The sequence below is a fragment of the Macrotis lagotis genome, chromosome 4 (genome assembly GCF_037893015.1).
Source record: "Macrotis lagotis isolate mMagLag1 chromosome 4, bilby.v1.9.chrom.fasta, whole genome shotgun sequence".
Taxonomy (NCBI): domain Eukaryota; kingdom Metazoa; phylum Chordata; class Mammalia; order Peramelemorphia; family Peramelidae; genus Macrotis; species Macrotis lagotis.
This window is the reverse complement of record NC_133661.1, coordinates 37311954-37331808: the sequence shown is the minus strand read 5'-3', so window position 1 is coordinate 37331808 and position 19855 is coordinate 37311954. Positions and strand designations below refer to the sequence as shown.

The 19855-nt window shown below is 40.6% G+C and overlaps 1 protein-coding gene across 1 annotated transcript in view; it reads right to left on the bottom strand.

Moving 5' to 3' along the window:
• Nucleotides 1–15809, bottom strand: part of GRID1 (glutamate ionotropic receptor delta type subunit 1) — a 1019672-nt gene extending 1003863 nt beyond the window's left edge. The window contains exon 1 of the mRNA XM_074236323.1: nt 15577–15809. The gene's annotated coding sequence lies outside the window, so the exon portion shown is untranslated. The remainder of the gene's footprint in view (nt 1–15576) is intronic.
• Between the last annotated feature and the right edge of the window lie 4046 nt (nt 15810–19855).

The window sequence follows — 19855 nt, the reverse complement described above, 5'->3', positions numbered from 1 at the left end:
CTACTACTACTACTGCTGCTGCTGCTGCTGCTGCTGCTGGCACTACTGCTGCTATTACTGCTAACTGCTGTTGCTACTACTACTCCACGGCTTGGAATGCCCTCCTGGAGTTGGGTCTGAGCTCCGGCTTGTGTCCATGATCAACTCAAGCCCCACCCCAGGCCTTTCCTAATCCTTCCCTATCACAACCATATAAATATAAATATATGTGTGTGTGTATATATCTTCTCTATATAAGTACATATATTCACATATGTATCTGATACGGTATGGATATTGATATATATCTGATACATGTATTGATATGTCTATGTGTTTGTATGCATATAGACAGGTTTGTGCACATCACCATGCATACATGTGTGCACATATCTGTTGTGTCTCTATTTTGTCTTTATTTACCTGTGTTCATGTTGTCTTTCCCCACTAGACTATAAGCTCCTTCAGGACAGAAACTCTTTGTTTTTTTTCTTTACATCTGAGTCTAGTACAGTACCTGACCCGTAAGTGTCTAATAAAAACTTGCTGAGTGAATGAAAAGAGCACTGAACAGTGAAATGTCATTGTCTTGATGACAAATCCCTCTCTTAAGAAGAGGCTGAGTTTTGACCTAATTTGACTGCCAGACTTGTTGAGAAGTCAGAAGAATGAAGAGGGATGGTAGAGACTCTTAACCTCCCTCCAGAGGATGTTTGCAGAATGGGCTGCTCAGCATGGGGTCTCCATGGAGCTGGGGCCAAGAGGAAGATGGCACCTTGGCTCCCTTTGCTGATTGGGGATGGGTCTTGATGGGCTCCACATGGGGAGAGCTCAGCAGGGAGGAGAGCTGCAGGAGTCCAGGGAATGGCTGCAACAAGGCCTGGGAAAGGTCTTCTTGGCTGTCATTAGTCAGGAGACCTACTGGGAGCCTGCCGAGTCCAATCAGCCAACGACTCACTTTCATCCCTCAACCTCTGATGGAAATCAGCTTCTTGGGAACTGTTAAGCACCTGAAGTGGAATCGCAGCAGAACCCGAGGGCAGGTGAAACTCGACTTCTGACAAAGGCTGGGCAACTGTTTATACCTGACTTACTATCTCGCTTTGCTTCTCCTAATTCTATAGCACTAGAAAACACACATCCACATATTATCTCTTTGAGGGTAGGGACTGTTTTTGTTTGTACTATGGTAACCCTGGTATCTCTCACACTATCTGGCACAAAACCAATGCTTAATAAATGTTTGTTGGATTGAATTGACAAAAAAAAATTTAAGTTTGGTCTTTATGCACCAATTCAGGGGCTGAGTGACCCCAAACAATCTCATTAACCTCTCTGTAAAAGGGGTTATAATACGTAAAATGAGGATGACAAACTTTGTTTTACTGACCTGCCTGGGATGATGTAAGAGGGGAAAAAAATAAAATTAGAAAGCATTTGGAAAATTGCAAAGCCCCCTCAAAATGTGTTTTTTAATAATATTTAAATAATAAAATAAATAAATATTTAAAATAAGAAATAATATTTAATAATATTTAAATAATAAATAATAAAAACTCACTATTAAGAATCACAGACAGTGGGGCAGCTAGCTAGGTGGCACAGTGGATAAAGCACCAGCCCTGGAGTCAGGAGTACTTGGGTTCAAATCCGGTCTCAGACACTTAATAATTACCTAGTTGTGTGGCCTTGGGCAAGCCACTAAACCCTGTTTGCCTTGAAAAAAAAAACCCTAAGAATCACAGACAGAGCTGGAAGGAATCTGAATTCATCAAATCCAACCCCTTCATTTTGCAAATTAAGAAACTGAGACTAAGAAAGTTTAAATAACTTACATGGAGAGTAAATATATGAGATGGGATGGGATTTGAACTCAAGTCTTCTTGACTCTAGGCCCAGCGCTCTCTCCATTAAGCCACACAAAAAGGTCTCTATCTAATCAAAGCATAATAATCTAATTCAACAGAGCTTCTTGAATTTATAAAAATATATGCAAGTTAATAATTATTCTTATATAATAGGTTTCCTTTTATAATTCTATGTATTTTAGGCATTTGAAAACATGGGCTTCACCAGACCCTACTAAAGGAGGCCATGACACAAATCAAGTTAAGAATCCCAGGAGTAAAAAGAACCCTAAATTGAGATTCCAGGTGCAAATGGAGTGGAACAAAAGAATTTTAGGAGGAGCGTCTTAATAAAATGATAATAATGATTATTAATGATTTTATTGCTGTTCAATCATTTTCCAGTCATTTTCCATCATGCTTAATCCCATTTGTTGTTTTCTTGACAAAGATACTGTTTGATTTTCCATTTCATTCTCTTTTTATTGATGATGAATCTGAGGCAAACAGGGTTAAGTAACTTGCTCAGGGTCACACAGGTAATAAGCATCTGAGGCACGATTTGAATTCATAAATATGAATCTTCCTGACTTTGGGTCCAGAATTCTATTCATTGCACCACCTAGCCAGCTAATTAACAGTAATTAGCAATAAAAATAGTTAGCATTACAGATGCTTCAATGTTCATAAAACTTCACATTTCTTAATTTTATTTGTTTAGCAATAGAACTCTTCAAAAAATGCAATGTACCATCATTCTAGATTGTGAGCTCACCATCACTGAGGTGCTTCTGTTATATTCCAGATAATGACTTATTATGGAATAGGGCAGAAGTTTGACCTTGGTTGGACGTCAAGATTCCTTCCAAATCTGAGAACTTGAAACCTTCATGCTATTTCCAGCTCTGCCCCCATTCTGGTCATTAGACTTTAAGCAAATCATTTAAACCTCCCTTTACCTCAGTTACCTCACCTGTAAAATGGGGGTCAATAACCCCCCCCTCAGATACCAAAGGGTTTTTGTGTGGATAAGCACAACAACAGAGGTAAACTCAGTAAATGTTTAAGGAACATTGGATCATGCCATTATCATTGAATGAATAGAAGTAATGTGACTTGACAGATAAAGGAGTAAAATCCCTCTCTGCCCCAGAGTTATGACTCTTCCACTCTCAGTTGAGAAAGAGGTAAAAAGGTATTTGGGGGGTCTTTCTCTAGATCTGAGCCTCACCCATCTTCTTGGTATTCTTGCCTTGTACAAGCCTTGTTCACACCTTTATATAGAACAGTCAGAAACACTGTAATAGTTATCTTTTAGCAGAAGGGAAAGTACCTAAGATTAATTGGGCATCCCCAGGCACTGCAACAGAGGAACATATTATGAAACAAATATGTAAGGGTGAAAAATGGAAAGTAATTAACCTTTTGCGCTTGCCTGTCGTGGAATTTTTTTTTCTCTCTGCCTGCATCTGAGTCCCTAGTGTAGTTTCAAAGCTTCTTGAGTCCCAGGGTGATAGGCCTGTGCTCTTGGACTGTTTTTGGAAGGGAATATTTGACTTGTCTCCTTCCCTCATCTAGGCCTGGACCCTAGCTGTCAAAATGTGAAGGCCAAAGGGAACCCAACTAGATCCCATATTTCAATCATCTTCAGGTTCTAAGTTCTCTAACATTCACCCCATGTTCATAACCCATAAAAATAGTTTGGGCCCCTGACCTAGCTGTGTCCTAGGTGTTTTTAGGGGAGACAAAGAGTTCTTGCTCTCAAGAACCTCTTCTTCTAGTTTGAGACACAGGTAAGCAGGAAACAGAAAAAAACTGAATGCTCAAGTCTTTTATTGGATTTCAGAGAAAGGAGAAATGGTCCTAGGCTGAAATAACCAGGAGGAGGTTGGATTTGAGTTGGGTCTTGATAAATCTATGAAAACCAATGGAACAGAATTCTGGGAAGTGGGGAATGCTACAAGTAAAAGCATGAAGTCAGGAGATGAACCTAAATATAGGCAACACACTTAGACTTCCTAGAGATAGAGAAAGACATCAAAAGGAGAACTAAGATAAACCATGGGCAAGAAGACTGGGAAGGGTCTGATCAAAGGTGGGAAGGGGAGAAAGGAAATAATTATCCTCAGCAGAACTTAGGGGTGAAAGGACTTAGGTCATTGAGTACACCTAAACTCAGAACAGAAAGTCCAACCATCTTACAAAGTAGAAAATTTAAGTATTTTTTGTCACCATTTTCTAGATGAGTACAATAAGGCAGCTCAGAAAGACCATTGGTCAAACTGAAAGCTCATGTCAGAGCTGGGGCTTGAATCTGTGCTTCCTAACTTCAATCCACTGCCCTCCCCTGACTTAGTCCCTGGTCCTTGTTCTACTACTATAAAGATGATTTTTTAAAAAGCACTTGAGATTAGGGCTCATGAAGAACCAATGTCCTATTCTAGGAAGCCTTCAGGGACAGACCTGTCCGGAGTGTTTGAATTAGGAACACTGGACCCAAGATTTAGAGCCAAAAGAGCTTTAGGGACCATCTCTAATAAAGGCCATTCCAGTTCAAAACCTATGATTCTTTAATCTTATCCAGTCCCCTTGTTTTATGAGTTAGGAGACCAAATGTCCAACAAAATGGTCTATCTTGACCAAGAATGAGAGTTCATAGCCTCAGTTGTGTGATGGTAGACATGCTAGCTGCCTTCTCCCTGAGGAATTGTTATTTGAGACCAAGTAACAACCAGAGCTCCTTAAGTGATAACTAGCTAACTATTTATCTTGTCATTATACAGAGGGCTCTGAAAGGGTAGAGTCTGAGCTAGGCCTAAAAAGAGCATTCCAGGAGGAGGAGAATGTGATGAGAAAAAGCATGGAGCCAGGGATGAGCCTGAGGCCTTGAACATAGCTATTACTCAGTAACTGTCCATTAGGGAGCTGGTAGGACAAGCTGTGGTATGAGAAGCAAAAATAAGAAATTATGAAAATGAAGAGTTGGAAAAATAAGAATTTTGTGAAACCAGTTGAATGAAAACACTATTTACAGTGACTACAATAATATAAATGAAAACAACCACTCAAAAGTATTAGAACTCTGATCCATTAAATTACAGTCCCTTGAAAGCAAGGAACATCTTCTGGCTCTCTCTTGTATCTCTATTATAAATGTTTAATCAATATTGATTGATTGATTGATTGTAAGGACCAGACTAAGGTCCAATGACTTAATGATGAAACATATCTTCCTCTTCACAGTGAAGAAGGACAAGCTATGCTGGACATGATGTTGAAAAAGGAAGCTTAAATGTCTTTCCTTGCCTCAAGAGTTTAATGGGGGTGGGGAAAGAGGTTTTAAAAAGGAAATAAGCATGCTGTAAATGTTAAGGGGAAGGAAGGAAGGAAGGAAGGAAGGAAGGAAGGAAGGAAGGAAGGAAGGAAGGAAGGAAGGAAGGAAGGAAGGAAGGAAGGAAGGAAGGAAGGAAGGAAGGAAGGAAGGAAAAGGAAGGAGGGAGGGAGGAAGGAAGGAAGGAAGGAAAGAAAAAATCTAGTTCAGTTCCAAGTCCCAACCATTCTTGTCTGCTCTGTAGACAGCACATATATCATACTCATCCGGATGTGTTCACTTCATTATCAGACACAGTGATATGTTATAGTTTCAGAACAGGGACCCTCTCCCAGGAATTGTTCTTCCTATCCCCCAATTCCAGCTGAATGATCCACATATAGTTAATTAGTTGAATTTAATTGCATCTAGCCCTTCACTTTATATTTCAGGTTTTTCACTCTAATTAGCCTTTTCCTCCCGAAAGGGTCTCTTCCTCTTTCCTTCTTCAGAGCACCCCACACAGGGCTAGGCACACCTAATTGTGAGCTCAAGTTGGACATATTAACAGTTCCATTCCCACCAGCCTCTTACGGAGCATATTTTAGACTGAAGAGGGAAACCTTGGAGCAAAGCAAAAGCTGCCAAAATTAAGGTTATTCCTGTTCCTTGAAAATGGAATGATTACTGCCTGGACTCCCTACTGAATAAGATTGCCTCAGACCTCCAGGAAGACAAATTCTCCTGACAAGCTAATAGCGGGTCTGATTGAGTGTGAATAGCAGCAATCTGGGACCCTCTTTGGGCCTGGGTTCTTGGGAATAAGTTCACAGAGAGGTTGTTATCCCTGCCTTCATTCTCCCTCCCACCTCCCCTTCATTAAGAGCTCCTCACAAGGGGTCACAGAGAGGATTCTGGGGAGTAGAAGATGAACCTTGGAGTTCCAGGGGAGACCAACATGAAAACTGAAGATCTTACTTCCGAGGGCCTCTTCTCAGGAATGCACCCCATCCTTCTCCCACCTAACCTAGGCCTGGTCCTGACCTGCTATTTACCACTAAGGGCTCCATAATAACTCTCAGAGCAGAGAATAGAGGGTACCTTGCAATCATTTCTCAGATGTTAGAGACCCACCTATGCCCAAATGCCAATGGGTCACATGGATTTTAAATACAAAGAGAGAGCAGTTTGACCAAGGGCATTCTCTTACAAAGCCAGCCGGCTTATCTCTGTTGGACAGACCTTTGAGGTGTCTATAGTACTGGAAAAATCATACCAAGTCCCTGCTGATAATTCTAGCCTTAATTATGTATCTGTTTTCTCTCCCCTACAGCATCCAGCCTGGGGCCTTGAACAGAGGAAACCCATGTAAATACTTATTCCATGAAGAAATGAAAGATAGGATGAGTAAATATTACTTAGAATTTTCTTCTTGTGTAAAAGTCATTTCCCACTGGATTGTAAACTCCTAGAGAAGATTAGTTTGTTTTTCTGGCATAAAATGGAATGTATATAAACAGTCACATAAAAGATTCTTTCCTTACCATATTGTATCCTGGACACTTGGAGACTTTACCCTAAGATTAGGTATAGTAGATGGAACATCTGAAGTCAAGGAGTCAGAATCCTACTTACAAATTCTTTGATCTTTACAAAGACAATTAACCTCATCAAGACTCAATTTTATTGATTTGAAAGATGGTGGTAGCCTCTGATTTATTGATTGGTAGTATTTGATGATGATGATGATGGCATTTATCATTTGTAGAGTTTTGTTAAGTGCTTATCTGTTATCACATTAGTAGGATGAGTCAGCAAAGTACGTTACATTAGATAATTAGCCTTAGCATTGGAGAGACGTGAGTTCCAATATTGCCTCTAGCTCAGATTGACTATGTGATCCAGTGACTTCTCAGTTCTCCAAGGAACCCTCTCAGGTCTGAGAGCTAAGATAAAAGATGAAAGCAAGTTGATCAGCATTGGCAGAAAAGCATTCTCTGTAGAAGCTCTCAACATCAATGAAATTAGAGGGTCAACTTAAAAAAAAAAAAAAGACATGGGGTTAATAGGACTGCCGCTACATATTTCACATGAGTTTGGAAGCAAAATGTTTTGCAATCCTCTGAGTGCTATAGAAATGTGAGCTGATATGACATGAAGGAACTGAAACTTCCCTGGTAACAGTCCATTTTTAACTCCGTATAACATGGGATCATAGAAATAGAGCTGAAAGGACATGCTGAGACTACCTAGTTGAACTTCCCCATTGGAAGTGACTCTTTTTATGCCCAAGGTCATATAAATAAGCAAATATCAGAGCTAAAATTCAAGGCTGGGTCTCCTGTCTCCATGATCAGCATTCTCTCCCCTCTAAAATATAAGGGCTCATACTGAGCACTCCCTAGGGGCATATTAGAATACCAACCAGAATTCTAACTGGCCAAATGTCTCCCATTTTTTTTCCTTCCTTTGTGTGAATAGTAATGAATAATTAGAGAAAAGAGATCAAAAAATAAAGAGAAGTTATTCTTTTAAGAGAGTCTAGAAGAAAGGTACATTTCCCTCACTCCTTACAACAGCAGCCACACAAGTGCGCATAAATACAAACACACACATATAAATAAATGCATATAACAGAAACACAGAAAATAATACTATCAAATATCAGTGTCAAAAATTAAGGTCTTACACGAGGTGGTCAGCTCTGCCTTGGGAAAAAAAATACAGAAATATCTCCCAGAAAACTAGCTGCTAAAAGAAGTGTGGTGCAATGGAGAGATCACAGGGAGAGGAGGAAGACCTGGGTTCTGGTCTTCCATCTTCCTCCACTAACTAGTTCTGTGATCTTGGGCACTTAACATCTCTGCAACCCAGTTACCCTATCTATAAAAAGGATAGCAGTAAGATTCTAGATACTTCAAGGCAGTGCACTGGAGAAGATGACATCATGATGGTTCTTTTTCCAGCCCTTGAACTACCTTGGATCATATATTTCATGAATATCTATGCTATGTTTGCCAAATAGAATCAATCTCTGGGAAAAAAAAGGAACTATGTTATTTTTGTCATGATGTAGCCAGCAGTAAGTTAATCTATAGAATTTAACTAAGTAGTGAATGAACTGAAACTCTAGGACACTATTATGCAGAATATCAAAGTTAGAAGGGACTCTGGACAACCTGTACCTGAACAGAATGCCCCTATCAAGTGGTCAGTCATCCTGATCCCTCCAGAGAAGGGAGAGCTACAACCAGCAAAGCCTGATGCTTTCACTCAGGGACAGCTCTACCTGTTCAGAATTCCTTTCTTCATTCTTTTCTCAGAGCCCACAGTGGTCTCTCTACCTCCTCCAGCCATTGCTCTGAGCTCTAAGAAAAGTAAGCCTAATCCTTTTTCCATAATAATGGTCAGATACAAACTAAAGCTTCTCTTTTCTAGACTAAACATCAATCCTCTCAAGATAAAATCTCCAGCCCCTTCCCTTGTCACTCTCTTCTGGATGAACCTAGCTTGTAAATGTCCCTTTCCTCAAATAAAAACCAAATCTAACCTAATACCAAGAAAAAAAAATCACAAGGCTCTTTTTTTTTAGGTTTTTGCAAGGCAATGGGGTTAAGTGACTTGCCCAAGGCCACACAGCTAGGTAATTATTAAGTGTCTGAGGTCAAATTTGAACTCAGGGACTCCTGACTCCAGGGTCAGTGCTCTATCCACTGTGCCACCTAGCCACCTCTATGGGATTCTTTTGTTCCTCATGTTCACTAGTTATTTTTTTTTAAGTTGGTGGCCCAAAAGGGTTAATGTACCTTCCAAACTGCCAAGACTGGTCAGGGAGCCTTGCCAGTGTCCATGTGCAGGCACACTTCCTGGGGTCCCAGGATAGATTTGGCAGCACCCAAGTCAGCAAGTAGACCCTTCCAGGACCTTCATACCATCTTGGCTTCCTGCTAAGTCTATGCCACACTATCATGAGACAAAAGATGTGTGCAATTTACATTAATCAATGAGATATTTTGAAAATTGGGTTATAGGGCAAGAGGCAGAGAGCAATGATCTCTGTATCAACCTTGCCTATGATATTGCCCTTTTCTTCTTTAAATTATCTTCTGTCACTTTTGTATACATCTGTATATATGGAATGGGCCCCTTGTACGATGCATGTTCCTGAAGAACAGGGGATACTGTCTTCATTTCTGTATTTCTTGGATTACAGTGGCCATTTCCACTCCTATTGTGGGTACCTCCTCCCAAACTCACAGGACCCTGAGCAGGCTGTAAGGGTTTAAGTGGTATCAACAGCAGCAGCTAATGCCCCCTTGGCCAGCCCACTCGTCTCCATTGCCTTTCACTTCTCACATCACAGCCACAAGAGTCTCTCCATAAAGCATTTTACAAAGATGCAGAACCAGTGAGATGTAAACTGAAATGTCAATATTTTTGCCTAATGGGAAAGTGCTTAGCAGGATCTTAAATCTCAGTGTCTGAAGGATTTAACCACATCTAGATGAGAGCAGTGTGCTGTGTTTATATTTTTTTCATAATTAAAGACTACTTTGGAGGAACGCTAAATATACTGGGTTTATAGAGAGGAATTCAATTGAGTTCTAGTTTGCTTTCTTTCTATTAAGAGATACTCCCACTGCTATTGCTGGCAACTGATGTTGTTCCATGCTCATCAGCTCCCCTCCCAGACAAAGGGGGCCCCATGTGACTTTCCTATTTCTATTAAGGACACCATCTTCTTTTTTATCAATTGTGTTGACTTAAAAACTAAGCTACAGTTGACTATCTCTTTGTTCTTCATTCCTTCTCAAAAATCCGGCCCCACTGATTCATCAGAATGTCCCCCAAATCCATTCCATTGTCTATATTCCCACTGCCTTAACTCTAAGTTGGAGCACTGTAATACTGTGCCTGGTCTACACTGCAATCAAATGACAAGACTTGATCTTGAGTCAAAGGACCTGGGGTTCAATCCTGTTTTGTTGTTTATTGGTTATGTAAGCTTGAGAAAAGGATTTCTCCTCTTTGGACCTCAGTTTCTCCCTCCATCAAATAAGGAGATTAGTCCAAGCCCTAAAGACTCTGATTGTAAGTAGTCTCCCTGTCCAGTCTCCTTCAACTTGTCCTCTCAATAGGCTCCATTTTACAGATTCTTAAACTACTCTTGTATCATGGATCTCTTTGGAAGACTAGGGAACTTCAGGCAGAGTTTGCCTGGAGCATTGGAGAAGATATTATAGCTCAGGTTTAGGGACTTAACTGTTCTTGTAGATGACTTCTGGGCTCCCTTCCAACCCCTGGATTCTGTCATTGTGTGACATGAAGAAGCCACCAATGTTCTGTGCTATAGATTCAGATTCATGACTCAAAAGTCTTACTCAGAGCAGTATATATATTCAATCAATATTTACTAAGCCTTGAAGAATAGTTAAATCTTTAGCATCAAGAGGTCATCCAATACAATTTAGAAGAAAGGAACTACAGGCCTCTAGAAAAGCAGCCTGAACCTCTTCCCATGTAGCCTCTTCTAATAGAAGGCAAACTCATTGAAAATGGAGATGTTTCCCTTTTTGCCTTTTTATTCCCAATACCTAACATAGCCTAACATATAACATGTGTTTAATAAATAGCTTTTGGTTGATTGATTGAACAATGAAGGCTTCCATAGAACTCTAGAGATATGCTCCCTGTAATCATCCTCAAGAATCAACTCAATTATTTTCCACTAAATAATTATTAAGTAATTACTGTATACAAGGTTCTGTGTCAGACACTCCAGTAGGATTATAAAAGGAAGGAATCAGATCACAGAATCATCTCCCTTCTTCCTTCCTTAGTGACAAGTTCCCACCCACAGATCAATTGATTCTCGTAATCACAAAGGCAGCAATAGCTCCCAAGATGGGGGGGGGGGGTGTAAATTTGACTCTTAGTGGAGTAAAAGATTCCAGGGTTGCAAAAATATTCAATGTTATCAGGAGACCTCAGTTCTGACTATAATAAATTAGCTGGCACATGGGAGACCTTCAACAAGATGATGAGAGTACTATTTTATATTTGTATGTTTTATATTTGACAGCTTTCAAAGGGCCTTCCTTCGCATATGCATGTCTTATTTTTGACAATATTGTTCCAAGATGAATAGGGTAGAGATTTTTACTACCATTTGACAGATGAGAACACTGAGGCTGAGATATGTTAAGATCCTGTGGTCATACCACTAGTTAAAGGCAAAACTGGTGATAAAATCCAAATCTACTTCTCCCAACTCCAATATTCTTTCCAATTTGCTTCCCCCAGCCCAGGATCATAAAACCACTGCAAAGGTTTCCAAACAGTGAGACAAGACCCCACCCCCAAGACCAAGACGAGAGGTAGAACATCGAGAAGTTATTGCAAGAAATTCTGGAATCCATATGTGCCCCCAAGCATCATTCTGATCTTTATTTAGTTCTAACAAAATATAAAGCATGACTCAGTATAACAAATAAGCAAACATATCTTCTGTAGACTGAATAAATCATATGCCTGACACTTGGGGATAATACTATTTTTCAAATTCAAATTTTCTGACTCTAGTGTGGTTTCTAGCCATCATGAAACTTTCTCAATCTGTGGAACTAAATTTGAAAGCTTTTGTTATTCAAAAGATACTCTTGCTATTATTGATGATGCTAATTTCCTATACATAACATCCACACAGTGCCTGATGCATATAGCATAAAAATAATAAAATTGTTTATTTACAATGGAGGTTCTCACATTCAAAAGTTTGGAGATCACTAACTACTAAATGTTAACATCGTGGACAAGGCTAGTTCACCTCTAAGTTACACTAAATAGTTTGCAAGTAATTGGTATCACAACTACCCTGAGAATGAGTGTTGCCATTCTTATATCCGTCAATTTACAGAAGGGGAAACTGAGATTCAAAGAGGTAAACTCATTATCCCAAGGTCACATGGGAATAAAAGAAGAAATTGAGACAGTCATTCATTTCTCCTTGGAAAGCAGATGATCCTCCACATCAAAAAAAAAAAAAGGTACAAAGATGTAGACAGGATTCAGAAACTTCTTCCTTTCTTTAGGGAGTTTATCCTGACTCAACAGCCAAAGGAGCCTAATGACCAGGTTTCTGAGAGTTATAGTCCATGTGCTCTGAGAAGCAATTGTAGTGGGGGGCAGAGCCAAGATGGCTACAAGAACGGATCGTGTCTTAAGCACTCTCTCATAAAACTCATAAGCTAAGGACTCTAACTAAATTTCCAAGAGACAGAACCCACAAAGGGACCCAGTGAGGCAGTTCTCCTACTCAAGGTAACCTGGAAAAGAGCAGAAAGGCTCTGCTCCCCAGGGTTGGAGGGGCGGCCCACCAGAGGGGTGGCCCACCAGAGCGAAAGAACTTCAGCCTCCCAGAGGCAGCCCCAGGGCACTGGGAGCCAGTGCTCCCAGCAGTGGGGGAGTCTCCTGAGCTACGCCCCGGGGGGGGGGGGAACCTCTACCAGCGCAAGCACGTGAAGCTCAGCCCTGCAGTGCAGCCAAGTTCCAGGAAACAGAAGCAGGCAGAATCAGTAAGCAGGAGCCCCCAGGGCATGAGCCCATTGAACCTAGGGAGGGGAGTGAAGCCAGACTGCCTAGCTCTGTCCTCTGCCCCTGGAACAGGACTCTGGGGCTCTGACCACATTCAGATCCTGATCACAGTCTAGGCCCCCCCATAGAACAACAGGGCTCCCCCACCTCAGCCCCATGGCAGAGGGGGGCACACATGGTCATTCACAGTTCAGGAGGGAGGACAGAGCTTCACACATTGAGACCCTTGTGGGAGTGTCCCAAAAGCTCAGGAAGCACCCCCAAAACAGGCTTAGACTGGGAAAATGAGCAAGCAGAGAAACAAGAGGAACACCACTGAGAAATATTTTTCATATGAGCCCAAGAAGGATCAAAGTACTCAGTCTGAAGATGAGGAAGCACAAGCTCCTGCATCTAAAGACTCTAAGAAAAACAGAAATTGGGCTCAGGCTATGACAGAGCTCAAAAAAGACTTTGAAAAATCAAATAAGGGAGTTAGAACAAAAACTGGGAAAAGAAAGTAGAGAGATGCAGGAAAAACATGAAAATGAAGTCAGCAGCCTAGTCAAGGAAATCCAAAAACATACTGAAGAAAATAGCATGCTAAAAACCAGCTTAGGTCAAATGGATAAAACAGTTCAAAAAGTTATTGAGGAGAAGAATGCTTTAAAAAGCAGAATTGGCCAGATGGAAAAAGAGATAAGAAAGCTCTCTGAGGAAAATAAATCCTTCAGACAAAGAATAGAACTCAGAGAGACTGATGAATTTATGAGAAACCAGGACTCAATACTTCAAAACCAAAAGAATGAAAAATTAGAAGAAAATGTGAAACATCTCATTGAAAAAACAACTGATATGGAAAAACAGACTTAGGAAAGATAATTTAAAAATTATTGGAATACCTGAAAGTCATGATCAGGAAAAGAGCCTTGACATCATTTTCAAAGAATTACTATAGGAAAATTGTCCTGATATTCTAAAAGCAGAGGGCAATATAGAAATGGAGAGAATCCACAGATTCCCCCTGAGAAAGAGCTCCCAAAAAACCAACCCCTAGGAATATTATAGCCAAATTCCAGAACTCCCGAGTCAAAGAGAAAATATTACAAGCAGCCAGAAGAACACAATTCTAATATCGTGGAGCTGCAGTCAGGATCACACAGGACTTAGCAGCAACTACATTGGAAGATTATAGGGCTTGGAATATAATATACAGGAAGGCAAAAGAGCTTAGAATGCAGCCAAGGATCAACTACCCAGCAAGGCTGAATGTCCTCTTCCAGGGAAAAAGACGGACTTTCAATGAACCAGGGGAATTTCAAATGTTCCTGTTGGAATGGCCAGAGCTGAACAGAAAGTTTGATCTTCAGATACAGGACTCAGGTGAAGCATAGAGATTGGAGGAGAGGGGGAAAATATGAGGGATTTGATGATGAACTGCATGTATTCCTGCATAGAAAAATGACACTGATAATACTCATATGAACCTTCTCAGTTAATAGAGTAGGTAGACAGAGCTTTTATAGTTGAAGCACAGGAGAAAGCTGAATTGGAAAATAAAATATGGTGTAAAAATGGAGTCAATAGAAAAAAGGGAAATGTAATGGGAGAAAGAAAACGGAGAAGGGGAATAGGTCAAGATATTTCATATAATAAGATTTTTCTTTATTACAATGAGCTATTGCAATGATATGGAAGGAGGAAGGCAAGGGGGAATGAGGGAATCTTCACTCTCATCAGAGGTGGCTAGGAGAGGAAACAACATATATATTCAATGGGGTATAGGCATCTGGAATAAGAAGGGGGGACAGGGGAAGGGGGTTGATGTGAGTGATGGAGGAGAGGATGGACCATGGGGGGAGAGTGGTCAGATATAACACATTTTCTTTTTTTTTTACTTCTTGCAAGAGGCTGGGATTGGAAGGCCTGTCCGGGACCATAGGACCAGGTAGATGTTGGACCTAAGGGGTGGTATGGGGGCTCAGGGACTCTTGGCCCCAGAGCCGGGGATCTGTCTGCTGCACCACTCAGCTACCCTACAGCAGAGTCAAAGTGAAAGGAGAGAGAAAATATAGTACATGGTAGTGGAGAAATATGAAAGGAGGAAGTTGCGATCAGCAATGGCAACAGTGGGAAAATATGGAAATAACTTTTGTGATGGACTTATCATAAAGATTGTGATCCACCCACAACAGAGCTGTTGGTGTTGGAACACAGACTTAAGCACATTTTATTATTATTATTATTATTATTATTATTATTATTATTATTATTATTATTATTATTTGGGGGGGTTCAGGGCAAATGGGGCTGGGTGGCCTGCCTGGGGCCACATAGCAGGGTGATCGTTGGGTGTCTGAGGTCAGATTTGGACCCGGGTGCTTCTGGCTCAAAGGCCAATGTTCTGTCCGCCACCCAGCCACCCCTACTATTATTACTATTTTTATTTTATTTGGGGTCTTTTTTCTTTTTTTTTTTGGTTTTTGCAGGGCAGTGGGGTTGGGGTGGCTTACATGTCACACGGCTGGGTGATTGTTGGGTATACAGGGCTGGATGTGGGCTCGGGTGCTCATGGCCACCTGGCCATACCTACAATCATTACTATTATTTTTTTTATTTTAATTTTTTCTCTCCCCTTTACTTTGTCTCTCAAGCGAGTCTATATTTATGGGGGAGGGGGTATTTCATTTGCTCTTAAACAAGAATATTTTATTAATGTATAAAAAACATTTGTACAAAATGAGAATAAATATTAAAGAAAAGAAAAGCAATTGTAGTGCTGGGGAGGAGCTGTGCAAAATTATCCATTACTCTTTAACATCATTGATTGCCTTGTGGATAAGAATATAGGTTTGGGATACAGGTTACCTGGATTAGGAGAGTCAATGAGTAGACACAGGAAAGTAAGACATCAAGGCTGGCTATTTGATCAGGACCATTACTGTCCTTCCATTGACTCAAGTTATAACTCTTTCATACATTAATTGACTGCTTTATTTAGTTGCTACGGCTGAAAAAAACTTATCTCCTGGTAGCTAGTCCTGACTGCTCTTTTCATACTCTGCCATGCTGACCTTCATATGACAAATACAGGCTCTGTTGCCAGGGACATACTTGAATCCTCTCTAGCTCAATTGGACCTGTCTGTGCTTTTATATCGCAAACAGAGCCTTTGTGAGCCCAGGGTGACCTCAGCAAAACAATGAAACTTCAGAAGAATTCATCTCCCTGATAATAATAGAATTCTAGAATCTCAGCACTGCACCAGCCCTTAGAGACCACCTTGTCCAAACTGTCCCTCATTAAAAATTCTCTCTACAACCTCACCAAAAATGGTTGTTCAAGCCTTTGTCTGGATGCCTCCAGTGGGCATTCTACTTAGGGACAGCTCTCATTCTTCAGAAGCATTTCTTGGGTTCAAACCCTACTCTGAATCTCTACAACATCCAAGTGCTCCCCATTTTTGCTTTCCAAGGCCAAGCAGAATAGATCTAATTCCTTTTTTCCCACCTGTGAGCCTTTCAACTGCTCAAAAACTATCAGCAGAACCCCTAGAATCCTTCTCTTCTTCAGTTTTAAATTCTCCCTGGTTTTTGAACTGATCGCCAGATGGCATGACTTTGAAGTCTCCAATATTAACAGAGGTCTTTTATATTTTTTTGATGGTGAAAGAAGGATTCCAAACTTATGACTTCATTGATGTATGGAATATAGGGAAGACCTCTCTTATCAATGCAAATCGACAACTGATCTGCAACTTATATTCTCAAAGAGCTCTGAGGAGCACCATGATGGGCCCAGGGTCACGCAGAGATAAGAAATCGAATCTTTTTTTATTTGGAGACCAGATCTTTATCCATTATGGCAGGCAGCCCCTGTGAACTTTATCTTAGAGCCCTAATAATGATGGTTGACATGTATATAGTGTTTTACAGTTTACAAAGCACTTTACATAAATTATCTCATTTGATCCTGATAAGTAGTCTGGGAAGAAGATAGAACAGAGAGCAGTTAACTGACCTGCATAGAAATTAGCCCTGTGACCTAAGCTTGATTAGCTCTTTGCTCTTAGCATTGGAAACTAAACAACCAAGAACCCAGGTGTGGATATATAGCACATGAGTGTACACAGACTCACACAGATTCACACACACACACACACACACACACACACACACACACACACACACACCTGATAACTGAATTGCATCTTCCATTACAAATGTATAACTCCTCTCCCAATAAACATTGCCTCCCCTAATCAAGCTCTGCCTCATGGAATCACACTGGAATTTGAAGGATAAATTCCCCAACAGAGGGTACTACAAATTCTGTCTTTTAGAAGAAAGAGAAAGTAGCAGCCTGCATCAAGCCAGTCTCATTTTTCCCTGTTAGTAGAGAGCTACACACACATCTCATCCCCCCCACTTGCTCAGCCTCCCTAGGGTGAGGGCTGGAGGGAAAAGGTGCTGGCTGCCTCCAAAGTCAGTGGTAAATAAAACAAAATATGAACTACATTAAAAGCAGGAGTTGTTGTAATGGATGGTGCTGAAGGATTAGACATCCCCTGACTTTCCAGCCTAATGAAAGGCAGCAGCTCGTCATATAAAAAAATCATGAGCTGCTTCATTTGGCATTTTTTTAAAAGTTTCTCCAGTTGGAAGGTAACAAACTGTTCTCAAGATTTCATCCCAGAGGAAGCATTTCCCCAGATGGAAGTCAGAAACTGGTAGTGAAACCTGGCCTGCAACCAGGAAAAGAAGAAAGGAGAGGGAATTGGATCCTTCCATTGGAGGTAAAAGATGTGAAGGAAAAGGATGGTCTGATCCTGATCCCTTTGGGAACTGGAGGGCAAAGGAGGGCAAGAGGGAAGCACCCCAACAATGATCCACAGAGATAGCAGAGACAGGGGTGAGGTGTTCATCATAGGATCTCAAGTTAGGTGCTAGAAAAGACTGAAGAGACTAATGTCCTCTTTTTATAGATGACAGACCAGAAACCCAGAGTAGTTGTCATGTGACTTGGTCAGGGTCATACTTAGGAAGTGAACTCATGTTCCCCAATTCCAAATTTCCAGCCCTATGGCAAGATGTGTTCCTCCCCCTCCAGTCTGGGACCCATGTGCTTTCTGACAGTGCGCACACACACACACACACACACACACACACACACACATACACACACACAAACACGTACACACATATTAGCTCATCACCATTCTAAAGTCAGGACAAGAGAGACTCAGATACTACAAAAACTGGATGTCTGGGTTATACAAGATTAGATTTACTTAATTTGGGCATGTTAAGGCTTCCAAATTGAAGAATGTGAATTAAGTGGAGACAACAGCATCATCTAATCTGAGTCTCTAATCTTACATAGGAGGAAACTGAGGCTAGCAAGCAAAAAGACATTCTCAAAGTTCCACAGCTATATAAATGACTTGCTCAAAATCACCTAAAACAAATCAGAGAACAAAATAAATGACCCTAGAAGCCAAGCTTCCTGGATCCCATCATGCCCACCATATCCGTCCCCTTCTCCCAAAACACAACAGCCCTGCTTCCTACAATTCTCCATCTATGAGAACTAAATAGCCCTGGTGAAATGGAGAAGATCAGCCTCAGAGTCAGAAAGACTTGGATTCAAAGACGACCCTAATATTCTAATTTTGGGGACCAGTTTCTCATCCTACTAAGCAGCTCCCACTTTGGTGCATGTAGCTCCTCTCAGCAGTTCAGAGGAGTAAGACAAACAGCCCTTGGAGATCAGCTATGGACAATGTTCTCTCAGCCAGAGGAAGAAAAAGAAAAGAAAACAAAGCAAAGCAAAAAACCCTACAGAATCTGAATGAACACTACATTCACTTTTTTTTTTTAATTTCTCTTATGGATTTCTTTCCTATCTCATGGTTTTCTTTCTTTTCCCTTGGTCCTAATTCCTCATACCAAAAATGACTCATCTATAAACATGGTAAACACAAATGTGTATGTACAATTTTAACCTAACTGTTCACCACTGAGGGGAGGGTGATGGAAAGGGAGGATGGAAGGAAATTATGTAACTTCAAAATATACATAGGCATATGGATGACAGTTGGAAAACGTTCATAACATATAATTGGAAAAATAAAATCAATTTTTTAAGAAAAGGCTGTCAGTTGTAGAGAAGGTGATGATTTGTATCAGTCAAAAGAGGTTAGAAAGAGACTCTCCATATGATTACAATGAAATGACAGGTCCATCTCCTATCCTTTGTCCTCCATACCAGAGTCACAGTTCTCAGTTGTTTTTCTACTATTTGCTTCCTCAGTGAATAGCTGAGCTTCCTTGATAATTACTGCAGTGAAGCCCTGTCTCAGGTCCATGGGAGTGGAGAAGGCTGGGGTGACCCCACAACCAGGCTTTCCCAGAGATCCTGCAGGGGCTGCAGGAAGCAAGAGAACAAGATGATGGGTCCTGGTCTCTGAACAGAACTTGTTCACTAACTCACTGTGTGGCCTTGAACAAGTCACTTACCCTCAATCTCCTCCTTTACAAGATGAGAGGATTGGCCTGATCACCTTTACAGCTCCAAAGTATCATATATATATTATATATATATATATATAAAATATATATATGATATATAGGTATGTATGTATATGCATATATATGTATACATATATGTATGTATATGTGCATATATACATATATGTTATATGTATATATATACACAATTATACTTCATATCTAGTCATCACTATGGTATACTCAAAATGATGTCATCTCCTAATATGGTCTCTACTGAGTTACCATTAGAGTATACCATACAAATAGGCAGTCACCAACCTCAAACTTGGGGTAGATAGGAAGCAGAGGGATAGCACACCAAGCCTGGAACCTGGCTTCAAACATTTTTCATCTGTATAACTCTGGGTAAATCACTTAATCCTATTTGTCTCAGTTTCCTCATCTGTAAAATGAACTGGAGAAGGAAATGGCAAACCACTCCAGTATTTCTACCAAGCAAACCTCTAGTGGTATCACAAAAAGTTGGACACACTGAAAGCACTGAACAACAATAAAAATCTTCACTTATATAACATATCCAACAACCAACCACCAAGGTGGACAGAGAATTCAATCAAGAGAATTGGGTTTCAATC